Genomic DNA, 16,639 nt, shown 5'->3' with positions numbered 1-16,639 from the left:
CACACAGACAAGTCATAGGGAATGAAATCCGGGTAAGAGAATGAGCTGCATACAGCACCCACGAATGACGAAGACAGCAATGACTCATTCTTCTTTATTATCAGATATTTAAGTCAATGTAATGAGAGCTTCCTCTTGCCTTCCAGAGGTCAATAAGCAATTAAGAGTGACCTAACCAGCCGGGCAAGGTGGCACATGCCTGTAGTTCCAGCAGCTTAGAAGGCTGAGGCAAGGTCAAAGCCAGCCTCAGCAACATATTGAAGCCCTAAGCAACTCAGTGACACCATGTCTCTAAATAAAATAGAAAAAAAGGGATGGGGATATGACTCAGTGGTTAAGCTTCCCTAGGTTCAATCTCTGGTACAAAAAAAAAAAAAAAAAAAAGGAACGACCTAACCCATCAGGAAAAGATGGAGGCTCCATCCATTCATTCATCAAGATGAGGAAGCTGCTGGGTGCAAGGCACAGTGCGATGTGCGCAGGTCAAGACAATCCTCCCAACTCTCAAGTCCCTGTCCTCATGACACTCGATTGTAACAGAAGCACAGGGGAAAGAGAAGAATGGAAGAAGAGGAAAAGTTTTTGGAAAGAGAGGAGTGTGCACATCTGGTGGCCTCTATCCTTCCGATAAGCTGAGAGGACAGAGGCTGCGTGAGAGCTTGAAAGGGGAAGAAACAGTGTCCAATAGCCATGTCCTGTAGCAGGAAGCAGTCCCAGGGGGTGGCCAGGCAGATCAGGAGCCAGCCTGAGGGCGTGGCATGGATTTACAGCCACAGGGTCTTGTTCCAGCAACACAGCGCTGCCCAGGAGCAGGCAGAAGGCTGGTGTGGGAGAAGGTGTCCAGGGGTGGTGGCCTGGTTCCTGGCAGGGAAAGCCATTAGGAAGTACAGGGGCGTGGAGTCTATTAGAGTCATAAGCATTTGCTAACTGGAGCAAGGTCAGGGGTCACGGTATTGGAAGTATTGATTAGGTCGGGGTCTGCTGAGCACACCCGGCTTCGCCGGGGGAGGTCTTGAGACCTGAGCTCTGGCAAGGTTCCTGTGATTCTAATGCAGCCAGGACACTTTGGTTCAGAGAGACGATTAGTGTTGTCAATTAGGCCCCGGTGGATTGATTTTCTAATTAGCCTTCGGGTGTGCAGTGGCCTCTTTCCTTGTTAGGCTCTGGAAGCGCAGGCTGCTACCTAGGTAGGCAAAGCCCCCACTCAAGTGAGGAGTCAGATGAAATATTACCTACATCCCCTTAGAAATTATAAATGGGCATTTGCTAATTTTTGATGTAAGACCGTGACCTTTCTTGTAAGTATAGATACACTTTTCTTCCCCTCATCTGCCTTTCATAAATCACACCCCAAAGATATTGGCTAAGATTTCTTTCTGTTTTACCCAATGACTTGAAAACACTAGGCAACAACCTGAATGCAGAGTCCTTGAGATTTTCTAATTCTGTTTTCCAACCACTAATCTTTTACAGACAATTCAACCACAGCTACACAGAAAGCTTTTTTTAAGTAAATTGCCTTGACAAACTCTTTCCAAAGGATTCAACCTAAATTTTCTAGAAACGGTGCCTTTGACTTATTTAGTTTTGATCATATTTCATTGGTTTAAATACTATTTAATTAAAAGTCTGTAATTACAAAAGATTACACTGGCATAAACAGGGTTTGGACCAAGCACTGCTGGCTGTTGGCAAGCAGGGGTAGGAGGGGTGTGTGGAGGGCGGGGCCCTGGGAGACTCCTACCTCTAGCCCCTCCCTGCATCAGAGACTCTTTTCCTAGGGCTGCAGGGTTGGTTAAGAAATCGTGGGCAGGGTGCAGTGGCACATGCATGTAATTCCAGTGGCTCCAGAGGCCGAGGCAGGAGGATGGCAAGTTCAAAGCCAGCCTTAGCAACTTAGTGAGGCCCTAAGCAAATCAGCGAGACCCTGTCTCTAAATAAATACAAAAAAGGGCTGGGAATGTGGCTCAGTGGTTAAGTGTCCCTGAGTTCAATCCCTGGTACCAAAAAAAGAAAAGAAGAAGAAGAAGTAGTGGGGGCTTCTGCTAAGCTCCTTCTGTCCCAGGGTCCCTGAGCTGTTTCACGCAGAGGCCGGATTGCCAGTAGAGAGACACGTCAGGATGCCTGTACCAATGCCTGTCACGTTAGTGCCTAAATGTCAACGCAGTGGAGTTCTTTCTTTAGGTTTGGAATTGCCCCATTTCTTGGTCATCTCTCTGACTACAAATGACTTTGGTTGAGGGATGGAGACTCACGAAGTCTCTGGCTCCCAGGAAGAGCTTATCAGGTTAGCCTTCTTCTCATGGAGAACCCTGGCAGTGCTAGGTGTCCACAAACACCAGCTTTCCCAAATTGCCAGGTTTTTTTGTTTGTTTGTTTTTTGTTTTTTCAGGTGTGCCCTTTGCGAGACTGGCTTAGGTGTGAAGGTGTCCCAGGCTCCAGGCTGAGCGGGTCCTGGGTTTGGAGCCTAGGCCATGTGTCCACACTAGAGGGCACCGGGCTGGGTGAGAAGGACTTCCTCCTCTGAGGGAGGAGTGGGGAGTGGAGAGCTGGGCAGTGGCATCCAGGTGGATGAGTAAGAGACAATTGGGCCATCTCTGCCGTTGACCTTGACTGCAGCTGCTGCTAGAACTGGAGTCCAAGCTGACCTCATGCTCTGCGTGAGCCCAGCACCCTGGCATTCCGTCAGGGTGTTGGTGACGCAAGAATTCTGGGTAAACAGAGGGGGGGCTGGTTTCTGGCTTCAGTTTCTGGGATTCTGGAAATGAGAAACTGCTGAGAAAGCCAGGCAGTGGACTCAGTGACAGTGGATTAAAATCTTAGGATCAGCCCTGCCTGCTCATGGCAGAGTAGCCTTGGCTACTGGTACAGCATGGCCTCTCTACCTGTGCCTCAGTTTCCTTGCTAGTTTTTTTTTGTTGTTGTTACTGGGTATTATGCCCAGGTGTGCTTAACCACCGAGCCACTTCCCCAGCTGCTTTTTATATTTTACTTAGAGACAGGGTTTCACTGAGTTGCTTAGCGCCTCACTGATTTGCTAACGCTGGCTTTGAACTTCTTTTTTTTTTAAAGAGAGAGAGAGAATTTTTTAATATTTATTTTTCAGTTTTTGGTGGACACAACGTCTTTATTTTATTTTTATGTGGTGCTGAGGATCGAACCCAGCGCCCCGCGCATGCCAGGCAAGCGCTACGGCTTGAGCCACATCCCCAGCCCATGGCTTTGAACTCTTGATCCTCCTGCCTCAGCCCCCCAGCCACTGGGATGACAGGAGTGGGCCACCACACCAGCTTCCTTGTCAGTTAAAAGGGAAAATCCATACCTACCTCAGGGGGTTGTTGAAAGGATAAAGGGACCTGAGACCCCTTAGCACCCTAAGGGCACATGGAAATCTTTCCAAAAAGCCGGCTTCTGGGTGCATCAGAAGAGAGATGTGGAGAGGTCAGACCTCCTGACCCTGAGTCCTCCTGGTCACTTCCTGTGCCTCACTAGACCCCTGAGTCAAACTGCTGGAGGCCCGAGGGTGAGGGTCTTTCCTGTCCCTGTCGATTCCACTCCTGGACTCCTTTCTCAGGCTTTCCATGTTAGGGTTTTAAGTGTTTCTGCAAACTTGTTTACTACTCCCTTCTGCGGAAGGGGAGCCTATTCCCCTCCCCTTGACGGTGAGCCAGACTTGGTCACTCAGTTCTAAAGGGAGGGTGTGATAGAAGGCTGCCGTGTGACCTCAAGGTTGGGTCCTTGGAGACAGCGGCTGCCTCCCTCTTTCTCTTGCTGCCCGACGGACCCCTGCGCTGTGTCCTCCTGAGAGGCCTGAGTCAGAGCCGCCTGGCTGTGCTTCCCTTGGATGCCTGAGGGGCAGACTCTGCTGAATGGGTTTGTTTCCATTGTGTCTGTTTTTATTATTGTGCAGTCTATGAATACGCAGGCTAGATCAACACAGCCCATCTCCTCGGAGTTCACTGACCTGTGTGCCTATTGTCCCCTGCAAAGGCAGCGACACCTGGCAGGTCAGGAGCGGAACCCCAAAGAGAAAAAAATGTTGATTTCCCTGAGAAGAGCTGAGCGGAACCCTGAAGCCACCCACGGCTCAGCGGAGAGGTCACTGGGGACATTGGCATCAGCAAGCAACCGCCTTGCCTCAAAGGACAGGGAGGGCCCTGGGTCCCTGAACACAGCCGGCGAGCAGCCACAGCAGTCCTGGTTTCTGGAAGGATCTCCACAGCATGGCCCCAACCTGGGCTGAGCAAAGCAGTGTGTGCCAAGGGAGGTGGATTCCATGAGGAACCCCATCAGTCCTGACCCCTGTGTGGACCCCTCTTCCCCAGGTGGGCGCTGTTCTCCAGAGTTCCACCTTTCCTGAGTGGGGGTGGGGTGCAAGTAAGACAGTTCCTGAAAAGTGGTGCCTGTCTGTTTTGAAAGCAATACATTGCACATAAAATGATGAAAATGTTTGAATAGGTTTCTCATCTCCGCAAAAAAAAAAAAAAAAAAAAGTGATGCGGGACTGAGAGATGTGGAGAGGTGGTCACCTCTTTGCATGCTGACCCTTCCCCAGACAAGTGCGCTCTGAAGTCAGAACTGAACACACCCCTGTCCACACACATTTGTCACTCTACCTGTGATAGTTAAGGACACTCATTCCATGCTTCCTTGCAACACGAGGCCCTGTGCGTAAATTCAGGCAGTGACATAAGTAATAGTGAAATGTGGGAATTCTCAAAAACTGTTTGGAGGAAACTGACTCAGATGGAGGGAGGGAACTTCGTCTTTGCCTTTCTTATTTCTGTTGCCTAAAGTTGAGGTGTGAAGGTAGAACTCCGGCAGCCATTCTGGACCATGAGGTGACCTTGAGAAGGAAAACCATTTGCTAAAGATAGGAGACCAAAGTATATATGACACTGTCATATGCCTGGTTCTGTTCAAAAGATGTTTCTGATATTAAATAATTTCATCCTTACACTATCTTCACAGTTACTTTTATTACCATCGTTTCATAGCAGAGGAAACGTAACTTCCCGGAGGTCTCAGGGTAGGAGAAAGAATGAAAGCCCAGGTAGGGTGACTGAGTCTGTGCTCCAGGCAGCCAGCCACTGTGCACTGCCTGGGTTCCTGAGGCCTGAGGAGCCATCCATCACACCTTGGCTGCCCAGCTCTGCCCTTCTTTTATGCATGAGAGAAATAAACCCCTAGCTTGCTTAAGCTCCTGCTATTTTGAGTTTTCTATCGTCAGCTGCCAGGCTTAGGCCTGCCTGATGCATTCTGCAGATTGATTTTCATGCCTCCAGGTGCTCGTTCAAATTGTTCCTTCTGCCTGGAAAGCCCCTGTCCCCCCACACACTCCTGACACAGGACATCATCACACTTACTTGTTTAGCCGTCTCCCAAGCCAGGTGACCACCTTCAGAGCAAAAGGACAGTGTCTCAGCTGGACCCACAACGTTTAACCTACTCTGGCGCATAATCACCGTTCAATAGATGTTCCCTGAATGTAATTGGATTGGGGAAAGAAAACTCCAGTCTTATAAAAAAGTGGGATAAAAATAATATGGCATCACCTATGTTGGGGTACACTACTCCCCACCCTCTCCCTTGCCTGACCAGGTTGCCAAAAAAATCCACTTTTTATTCTACAGTGAGATGATACAAATTTGTTTAACAAGCATTGGGTATATAGTGGACATTTTGCATGATGTTTGATTGGCTACCACACTAAGGGAGAAACTGAGGCTCAGAGAGCTCATGTGCTGCTGGTAAGAGGCAGATTTAGGTGAACCTAAGCCTGTCCCATGTCATACACCCATATCATTATAAATGATAGTCCATTGTTTAATACTGTTTAATGGTCCATTGTTAGTATTGCATGGCCAAGACTACAAATCTGGGGTTCCACAGGCCTGCTTCTAATCAAACCTCATAACTCTGGGTTGGCCTCAGTTTCCTCAGCTGTAAATGGGGTGATCACTGAGGACCGTCCTAGTTCTAATGGTGCATGAGAATATGACCCTAAGTCTAAGCAATGGAATCTTTTAATTTAACAGAAGCAAGTGGGGGTTGGGGGTAGGGAGGCCAGCTTGGTCAGTTCTGCTGGACACTGGCCCTGAGCATCTGCCAGCCAGCACGCCAGACCCTCTCTCCATGTCTTATCCCACATGGCCAGCCCTCTGCACTGGGAAAGGACAGCAGGAAGGACGCTTGCTGGGAGAAGGCTGAGTCCATGAGCAGATCTCTGTCCCCACAGCCCCTAGGGATGGAGGGGTTTGTCTAGACGGGGCCTGGTGTGTATTGACATTCTCCAGCAAAGCTCGTCTGCATCAGGAATTCCGGGGAGGCTGTCACCTTGGCAGTAGGGGAGAGGTGTAGTGAGTGGAAACAAATACAGTGTGTGCGCTCTTGGAGGAACCAGAGTGCCAGAAAAATCCCCAAGGGGGTTCCAAGAGCCACAGAATGCTAAATGCATTCTGTGGCAGATAAGCAGGCTGATGTGTCTTTCTGACACTCTGATGTGTCTTTCTGTCTTTTAGCTCTCTGCAGGGCACCCAAATCCACGGCATGTCTATATCGACAGTCCCAAATTCAAGTACAGCTTTAATGACACCTGCCATGTGGATTTAAAATTTAAATGTGCTTCTTCAGGTTGCTATTTATTATGCAAACAGAACTAAATGAAATGATCCTTCTGTTGAAATATATCAACTCTAGCTTGCCACCACATATCGATAATAATCAATACTGACATTGTACAGTCCCTTACAGCTTATAAATCACTCCCACATTCATTAAGTTCCTCGGCTCTGAGATGGAAGGGTTATGTTAAATCATGAAATTGCTGATACTCAGTTGATTTGGACTACAAAAACCGCACTTCCTTATGGCTTAACTCGGTGATTGTGCCTTCACACTCATTTTGCAGATGAGGAAACCGAGGCTTTTAAGCCTCGTGTGATTTGCTCAAGTTTTTTTGTTTGTTTGTTTGTTTTTGTTTTTTAAGCACACAATAGAACTGGGACCAGATCTCTGATTCTGCTTCCAGGCATATTTGTTGGTCCCACCAATATTTACTGAAAACCTGCTACAGGACAGGCACTTGCTAGGGACCAAAGACAGAGGAAAGCACATTGTCACCCTGTCTGGGTTTTTGCATGAAGACCCAGGGCCCCGTGGGAAATTGCAGTAACGAGCTCACAGCAAGCAGTCATCCTGTGCCAGGCCACTTCTGCGTGTATATTTATGCTCATGTATTATTTATTTATTTGCTTGTTCATTTATATATTTATTTATTTCCAGTGCTGGGGAGAGAACCCAGGGCCTCACACATGCTAGGCAAGTACTCTGCCACTGAGCTGTCCAGCTCTCCATGTATTATTTATTCAGATATTTCTGTTTCAATATTTACTAACCTAATGATTACTTTATGATTATTAATACCTGTCTATTAATTGCTTTTCACACCAACCTTACCTATTTTATAGGTGAGGAAATTGAGTCACAGAGGGGTTAAGAAAAGTATCCAAGGTCACCCAACTAGCAAGTGACTGAGCCAGGATCAAAGGCTAAGCAATCTGTCTCTGGAGTCTACTACAGTAGCTGCCCAGCATCTGCCTGGGACCATCTGGGCAGACTTTTCAGTAAAGGTGGGCTCTGAGCTGACCCCTGGAGGATGACCAGGACAGAGTGCTGGGCCAAGGGGAAGACATGTGAGGAGGTGCAGGAATCCGAGAAAGAAAAGCCATGCTCTTGGAATCAGCCTGGAGCATCAGAAAAGGAAATGTTTAAGAGGTGAGATAGCTAGACAGGCAAGAGGCTGGTTTTGCAAAGGCTTCTACTTTATCCTGTAAGTGACAGGAATGGAGATTTGGGGAGGAATGACAGATTAACCTGCTGGCAAGATTGCTAGGAGGGCAGAGGAGGGGTGGAAGGGAGACAGGAGGTTATTATGATTTGGGGGTGTGGGTCCACCCACCATCCCTTCTCCTAAACTTGTCCCTAATTCTCCTATCTTGTCCCTTCCACATTCCCTGGCATCTGGCCAAATCACTAACCATTGCTTATAAATCACCTGAGATGCTTCCCTCAGGCCATCTCTTCTCCCGGGAAGAGTGGTCACCATATACTGCTGGAAGTGTCCCTGAGAGGGTGTATCTGCTGTCTTTCCAGGCTGGCCCTGAGGGCTGTTCTAAGGCCACAACAGTCCATTGTTATGTGGGGCCAGTCACCTGTCCATCAGGCTCCAGATTTCCCCCTCAGTCAACAGGTCACAGGAACTGCTCTATATGAAGTCACAGGTATGAACTGAGCGAGCAGTGGCAGTGCACCAGGAGCCAGTGTTGGCGTGTGGGCCACCTGCAACTTGCTTGTGCCTTCGGGATCTGCTTGGTCTGGTCCCAAAGGTACTGCCTCCACCCAATCGATGGGTGATGTGGTGGCTCTGGACACGCCTTTCTTGGATCATGATCAGATCATACCCAGATCAGGACGGGCTACTTAGGCTGCAGTGCTACCAGGTGTCCTGTGTTCTCATGTTCAGTCTTTGAGTAATAGTAGAAAGTCAAGAGCTAGCTCTAACACGAATAGTCATAAGACAAAGAAGTGGTCCTCCCTGAGAGTGTCCATTGGTGCTTTCCAACAGCTCCATACCAAATCCTGACCAGCCATAGACCTTGATCATCATGGCGTGGGCCTGGTCACAAAAGGCACAGGGTAGAGCTGTTTGCGTTGTGATCTGTACTCACAATGGAAACTCCTCTTGCTCTGGGCCCCTCTCAAAGAGAGAAGCAGCTGATGGTTGCATTAATTTCTCCAATGCCCCCATGGCTGTGAGAACCCCAGAGACTCCCTCTTGGTCCTTCTCTATGGAAAGAGCCTTATTCCATGGGTAAGGAGTCAGCTGGGGATTCTACCAGTTGCTGAGGTAATATATTCTGAACTGAGAAAATAAAGGAAAAAAAAAAAAAAGGATGGGGTAAGTGCCCTAGGGGGTCTACCATGAGACTGACTCAGGTAAAAATCCATTCATCACCTGGCCCACAAAAGCCTTCCAGTGACAGTGGATAAGGTGGTGTTCTGGGTCCCCAAGAATCTAGGTCCAGTGTCAAGAGTCCTTGAAAGACATGGGTAACCCAGCCCAGAGTTGCCCTGGCAAATAAATGGTGGCAGATCACTTAGGAAGGCTGGAGGGTTCTCAAGGCATCCTGTGCTGTCATTGAAGGGTCTTCCCTCAGGAGGGCTGGCCTCCCCACTGTTGCACAGTCTCCATGTCTGTGATCTGATCCAGGAATGGGGACAGGTAAAGGGCCACAGTCCTGTATCAATCAGTTCAGGTCTCAGGAGTTTTTAGCATTTATAAAATTAGGTAAGGAGGAGCAGGAGGAAGAAGACAAACTTCTTCCTTCTTCACTGGGCGAGGCCGTTGCTGCTTCTCTGGCAGATCTTTGAGCTCCTGACAGGTGTCATATGCTGGGCCTCTGTCTTATATATATATATGCTCTTCAGTGGACCCTGTGGGGACCCTGCATTGCACATTTCCCTGACCCAGGTTATTTGACTCTGGATTGCCTGTATTCCCAGCCCCCATTAAATCCCACCAAACACAATCAACACTGGACCCCAGCTGCCAGGAGGCCTGGGTGGGAGGGTAGTGCCCTGGTGCGGAGTCACTCACAAGAGCAGAAGCTTTGGCTTTGTCCACCCAACCACTGGAAAACTCACAGATCTTTATTATGCCCATGGTGGGAGCACTGGCTGCTCGACACTCTCCCTGCAGCATACCCCTCTCCCATCATCTTCCCCCAAGTCTCCTTTCTTTGGTCAGATCAGCTTAGCAGACATCAACCAGGACAGAAAATGGCAGTCTCCTCTGCTGCCAGCTTTACAAATGATCCTCTTGAAGTGTCCTTTCTCCTCTCCTAACCTAAGAGGCTATGAAGGGAGGGAGCAGCTTCTCATGGTGTATACAGCACCCCCAGGGACCAAATGACTTCTCCTGGGCATCCATCATACATTACAAGGGCAGGTGGGGTGTCGGGGCTGTTGCCCCTCAGTATGCCCTTTGTCAAGGCCGGCTGAGGACTCTAAACTTAGAATGTCTGATACTGTTCCAAGATTTGACCTTCAACATGATTCTAGGATAAACTGAACATGTCCTATTGGACATCCTGATAAATATGGAAAAATAAATTCTAAGTCTTAGAATGAGTAGATGGGTCTCACATAAATCTCAATCTCTCTCTCTCTCTCTCTCTCTCGTTCTATGTGTCCTTCCCTTCTTTTCAGCTTCTCCATCCTGTTCAGCAGAAACTCATATGGAGTTTATGTTTCAGTCAAGTAAACACAGAATTAAGTCTACTCCCAGTGACTTAGACTTGGCCATTAAATCTAGAATCTCTAGCAACTGTCCCCATGTATTTGAATTGGCACTCTATTCTTATCTCCTGGGCTTTATTTTCTTGTAATTTGTTCCTATATGAATTCCCTAGATTTTTGGTAATTTAAATTAATAACACCACACAACACTTTCAGTGTGTGCATTTACACCTCCAGAGTTAAACTATGTCATTAACCACCTCGGCCACCCTCTGTCCTGCTGGGATCCGCCTCTAATTATTTGTTTTAGTCTGGAGAAGAAGAAGGGCAGTGATTCCTCCCCTTGCAAGGTTGCTCCATAAGGTTTCCAGAAATAGCTTGGAGGGTAGGGGGTGGAGGGTTGACTCTACTGGGTCTAGCAAGACAGTCACAGTTTGGATGAGAAGATCACAATACTCTCAGCCCACATCTACCCAGATATGCCAACTGTTGGGGCCCCATCGTTTCCTGATCAATCTCTTACCTTCCACATTAGAAATGTGGAGGAACTGCGATTTTGAACTAAATTTGCAATACATGTAATTGGCTTTGAGTAGCTCAGACCTGCTACGGTGAGCCACAGGACCTCGGTGTGGTCATGCAAGCAGGTCATGTGGGTCAGAGAGAGTCCCCAGGTCTCTGCCCTCTTGCCTTCTTCTGAAATTCCGGACAAGCCTGCCGCCCACCTCCCCACGCATCGCCCCACCGAGATGTTTGGTTCCTCTTCCCTTCAATTCTTCACCCTGCTTTCGAGATTATGCGCTCCTGAAAGCTAGATGGAGCCACGTTGGGGCTGTCGTAGTTATTTGGGGTGTCCTTCAAAACGCAGATGAGGGAGCAGCAAGAGTGAGAGAGGAAAGGGGAGAAATGCACAAACGTGGTGGGCTCGCTCCTTTGAAGCACGAGAAGGGGCCTCAGAGTTTTCTTCAGAAGAAAAGGAATTGCAACACTTGTCCCCGGGCTCCTATCCCCTCTGAAATGGTGACATCCTCTCCTGGGGGCTGGCTGCACTGAGCTGAGGGTTTATCCGCGGCTTTGGAGAAAGCCTTGTGTCGGGAAAGCACAAAGACAAGGGCACACACTTGAACTTGAGGGTCCACACCTGCACCGAAACCCCGCCCCCCGCCCCAGCGCCGAGGGGGCGTGGTGCAGGCCCCGGCGCACGTGCAACAGAAGTTCCAGCGCCCGCCGCTAGGGGACCAACCTGCGGCGGGGTCCCCAGGAACCCACACGCACGAATGATCCCCGAAGGAGCTATATTGACACGTGAACTTCGAGCTGCTGGAGTTCCGGGCTGGATTTCCACTGCTTTCAGCTCCTGTCAGCCAGATGACAGGTCCCAACACCCCTTCCTTTTCTCTGAGGGTCTGTTTCCTGCCACCACTTAAGATGTCAATTTCTGTATCTAGTCGGGTTCCTGATGGCAGACAGCAGGACCGGCTTAGACTGATGTCATCTGAAAAAGGAATATATGCAAAGAATATTGGCTAGCTCAGGAAAGAGCTGAGCCTGGAAAACCAAGCTCAAATGACAGGCGGGAAAGTGGGCAGCCGGACCCCGGGGACTCGAGCCAGCCCCCCAGTCAGAATTTACTAAAGGTCTCACAGGTACTGACTTGGGGGTGCGCTGTTGAGAGCATAGGTGACCACATCCAAGGAAGTGTTGGACAACCAAACCTCTGATGAAGAGATCAGAGTTCTAGTGGTCTGCAGTCCCAAGGGAAGAAGGGCCATATGGACGGTTGGGAGATGCAGGTGTGGAAGACTCCCGAGGAGTCTGCAGTCACATCTGGCCACTTGGACTCTGAGTGGTGAGGCAGGCCTCCCCTCCCTTCTTGGACCTCAGGACATAGGCTCTTAACTTCCCATCCTTCTATTCTAAGGAAGGTTATTAGAATTAATAAGCTCAGTCATTCAGGCTATAAATCTACTTTGCTATGGGGAGAGAAAAATCTTTAAAATGTATACACATTGAATCCAGTGGAGTAATTGATAGGTACTCAACCTGATCATTGAATCCAGCTTGGCAACCACAGGGTAAATGTGACTTTCTTCCATTAACTTATAGTAGCTCCTTGCTCGTGGAAGACCTTGCATACCAGAGGCACGAGTCCCTACTGCTGGTCAGTTGGGCCTCAGACTGGGGGACTCATCCCAACCTCTGTCATAGCAAGTATAAGGAGCCCCACCTTCCTTGGGAGCTCATTCATGAGTCACCCAGTCCTGTTCTGACTGCAAGACTTAGTTCAAAGCCTTATTTCTAGGATGTTCTGGGGTGTCCAGATTCTCAACAAATACCCATCCCTGGGCAGGATCTCAGCCTAGAAAACTCAGTTCCTTCAAAGCTGAGAGCAGTCTCACACCCATTCATCCTCCCAAGGTTCTTAATCCATCATTCTTTCCAGAAATCTTGGACAGAGCCCAGCCTACTGTTAGTTCTTGATGCCGACCGCCTACCCATTTGGGTCTTCCTTGGTAGCTGCTATGGCACACCACCCTACCCATCCCTCACATACCACCCTACCCCATCCCTCACCCCCTCATGTGGTCCAACTCTGCTGGGACCCTTTCTTTTCTTCTTTGATAGGATTGCCTAAGAACTCCATCTTCACCATCATCTCTGCCCAAATGCACACAGAGGAGGGTGCCTTGCTAGAATTTCCCCACTGCCTGCACTAAGGCTCCCCATCTGCCGCCAGTAAGCAGTAAGAACTGATTTCTCTAGTCTAACCAGTCCTGCTTTGTCCCTTCCTCTGTTTACTGTGTTCTACACTCCTATTTATAACAACAACTTGTTTCTTTGCTTGAGCCTGCCTACTTATAATTCATGCCAGCCCTAGATAATGGTTCTTTTGTGCTGGTTTCCAAGAATGAACATCCATTGATTTCAGGTAAAAGCTGCTCTTTCTACAAGAGAATAGCTTCAATCCTGTTGTTTATTTGTATGGGAAAACAGCCTTTCTCTTATCTGTGTGCTATTACATTTTGTTCATTCACTTAATTCATGTTTATTGAGCAACTACTATACAATCAGGCACTGTGTTAAGTGCTAAGAATGGAGAGGTAATTAAGGCATGGTTCTTACCTTCAAAGAGCTTGTAGTCTGGAAGAATAAATAGTCCGATATCAAAAGAAGTATGAAACAACATGGTAAGTGCTATTTTATTTGAAGCACAAGCAGAATATGATTTATTTTAAAATTGTTTTTATTGTTATAGGGAATAGTGCACCCAGAAAGAATTGAAATCGGATCCAAGGAATGCTTGAAAATGTTACAGGCTGCAACCTCCTAGACAGCCCTCAGAGGTAGGGAGAGGGTGGGGGAGGGTGGGGACCAAGACTCAGAAGTGGATGGAAGTGAGAATGTGAGCCAAATACAAAAAAAAAAAAAAAATGAGTCCAGGGATAATTACTCCACATCTTAGACATCTATTTTTCTATTAGCAGAAACTGAATCCAGGAAGAGAGCACAAAGAGTTAATTCCCCAATGTTTTTAAAAGGTGTACAGGGTGAAGTAAGTTGCTGGGCCAGGCCCAGGTGATGGGCACCATCTTATGTGATGTGGTTTAAAAAATTAACAAAGAATAACAGATAAAAGTGAGGCTCCTTTAAAAACAGAAAAATCCATCCCTTTATTCTTCCTTTTGGAATCGTTAAAAAGGTGTTTTAATGTGGTGAAATTAACATAACATAAAAGTAACCATTTAAAATTGAACAATTCTGGGCTGAGGGTTTAGCTCAGTTGGTAGAGTGCTTGCCTTGTATGCACAATGCCCCAGCACCACAAAACAAAAAAACCTGAACAATTCAGTGGCATTTAATACATTGATATGTGATGAAATTATCACATCTGTCCAATTCCATATTTTCATCACCCCAAAGGAGACCCCACACTCATTAAGGAGATACTCCTAAACCCTGGGAAAGTACCAATTTTCTCTCTGTGTGGATTTTACTATTCTGAATATTTTGTATCAGTGGAACTTCATGATATGTGACCTTGGTGTCTGCCTTCTTTCACTTAGCATATTCTTTTTGAGGGACAACCACATTGTAACATGTATCAGTACTTCATTCTTTTCTGTGGCTGAATAATATTCCATTGTATGTCTGCACCACGATTAATCCATCCAATCCTTTGATGGACATTTGGGTTGTTTTTACCTTTTGGCTATTGCAGATAGTGCTATTTTGTATATGTGTGAACAAGAATTTATTTAATTTTTTTGAGTGTAAACTTTGGAGTGGAAGTATATATATTAATTCTACATTGAATATTTTGAGGAATCAGCCACTTATTCTTAACCAGGAAATTGCTTTAAACCATTGAATATGGTAGAGAAAAAGGACCATAGAATTTTAGATGCCCATATGTAGGGAGGTGGGGCACATAGTGCTAGCTGGACAGCAAACGCAGCTCTTCATCTTCCTGTACACACAGCTAAATGGCATTTCTCAGCCTCTGGCATCGAGGGGAGGCCTTGGGTCTTCATTCCTACCAAAAGAATAGGAGCAGAAGTGGGTGTGTCCATTCTATGCCTGGCCCACCAGAACCATCATTAGACAATCCCTGCTCTTTCCTCTTCTGCAGGATTGACACGGATAAACATGACGGCCTTAGAAACCCCACAATGAAGAGGGGAGATCTACCAGGAGGAGAGAGCTGAGGGTCTTGGTTTATCACTTGGAAGAGACTCGCTCCCAACAGGTAATACTTGTGTTAGACTCAGTGAAAAAAAATGAACTTCTCTTGTATGAATCCGTGAGTTGATGAGTCCTAACAGCTACTTAACCTAAAAGGCAGCAGAGGAGGCGACACCTTCCTCTAGCAGACTTGATGTCTGGCTCTGGTATGAAGGACCAGAGAGGTTGCGGAGATACCAGAAAGCCAGGTTAAGCAGTTTGGGAATGGAAGGATTTGGCCCCGTGGTCTTTCTGGGTCACATGCAGAAAAAGGTCCAGAAACTGGGTTCTGGAAAATTCCAACATTCTATCAGGACTATGCCAGGATCAGGCTGAACTGTGGTGTCCTTAGAGTAAGGAGAGAAGGAAGGCTCTGTATCTACTGAATTGTCTCAATCAGGAAAACTGTAGTCTTAAAAAAAAAAAAAAAAAGTGTTTTTGTGACTAGACTGAATAGATTTGAACTTCCTTAGACTCAGAAATCTGTTGATGCTTTGTTTTTATGCTTTGTTGCTTTCTTTGATAATTTCCCATCTGTCTCCTTTTAGTTTCATAAGTTCCCTTGGAAAATTCCGAATCCGACTGATGGGGGATGAGAGCAAAGAAGCCCGCTTTGGAAGCGGGAAGAGCGCCCCTAGAGGCTGAGTGCGGTAGTGAAGGGCTAATGCTGCATCTGGTATCTTTGAATTTGGAACAGGCAGGCAGGCAATGGCTTCCTGTGCAAGACCGTCCCAAGAACTTCAGAATTCTTAGAATCCTTGGCTGTGTGAACTCAATGGCAGTAGATACCCAGTCACCGTGACAAGAAAAAACTCCCCCAGACTTTTGCAAAACCCACCCCAGGCAGGGGCAGTACTCTAGCCGTCTGGCATCGAGATCCACAGACTAGAAGATAGAACATAGAAAATTTAGAAATGTCGGGAAGACCCTAAGGGACCCCTGAAAGGCTCCCTTCCTTCTGGCTAACAGGGGGCACTAAATTGAGCTCAGGGGGTTGAATCTTTGGCCATGATGTCCACCAAAACACCAAAATCCCTCACCTGAAAGGTTTCTCTCTCGAAGTATAGACCAACAAGTCATACTGACTGCATTTCCTGATTAATTCAATCAGGCAATTGGCTTGACTATCTCTCAATTACCATTTTCTCTTAATTATAATATGCTTCTTCCCCCTTCCCTACACACATTTTAACATTTCTGAAGTAGGGATGGATCTTAAAATAGATATATGTATTTATTGTGGAGGATTTTTTTTTGAGACAGCTATTAAATCAATGGTGCATCTTATAATCAATGGCATATTAGAATTGAGGAAATAGGGTAATTACAAGAATTGATTTCCCATTTTGATGCAGTATAGATAAGGTTATTCATTGGGTAGGTGAAGACACCTGTGCTTACTCATGCATACAGAACCATTTGTGGACAGCCACAGAGGGCTCCCAGGTGTGCTCAGCACTGCTCCCTGGCCCCCACTTCATGGTGCCTGCTAGCTGTGGGTTTGGGATACCATTAGACCCTTAGGATGCCCAGAGAAATGCACAGTGTTCTAAGCCCCTCCCTTCCTTTGTAAATGTCATGAAGAAATTGCTTTCGGGCCACTATTCCACCGACTTTT

Source organism: Ictidomys tridecemlineatus, chromosome 10 (genome assembly GCF_052094955.1).
Source record: "Ictidomys tridecemlineatus isolate mIctTri1 chromosome 10, mIctTri1.hap1, whole genome shotgun sequence".
Classification (NCBI taxonomy): domain Eukaryota; kingdom Metazoa; phylum Chordata; class Mammalia; order Rodentia; family Sciuridae; genus Ictidomys; species Ictidomys tridecemlineatus.
Note: the sequence above shows the minus strand (reverse complement) of the source record.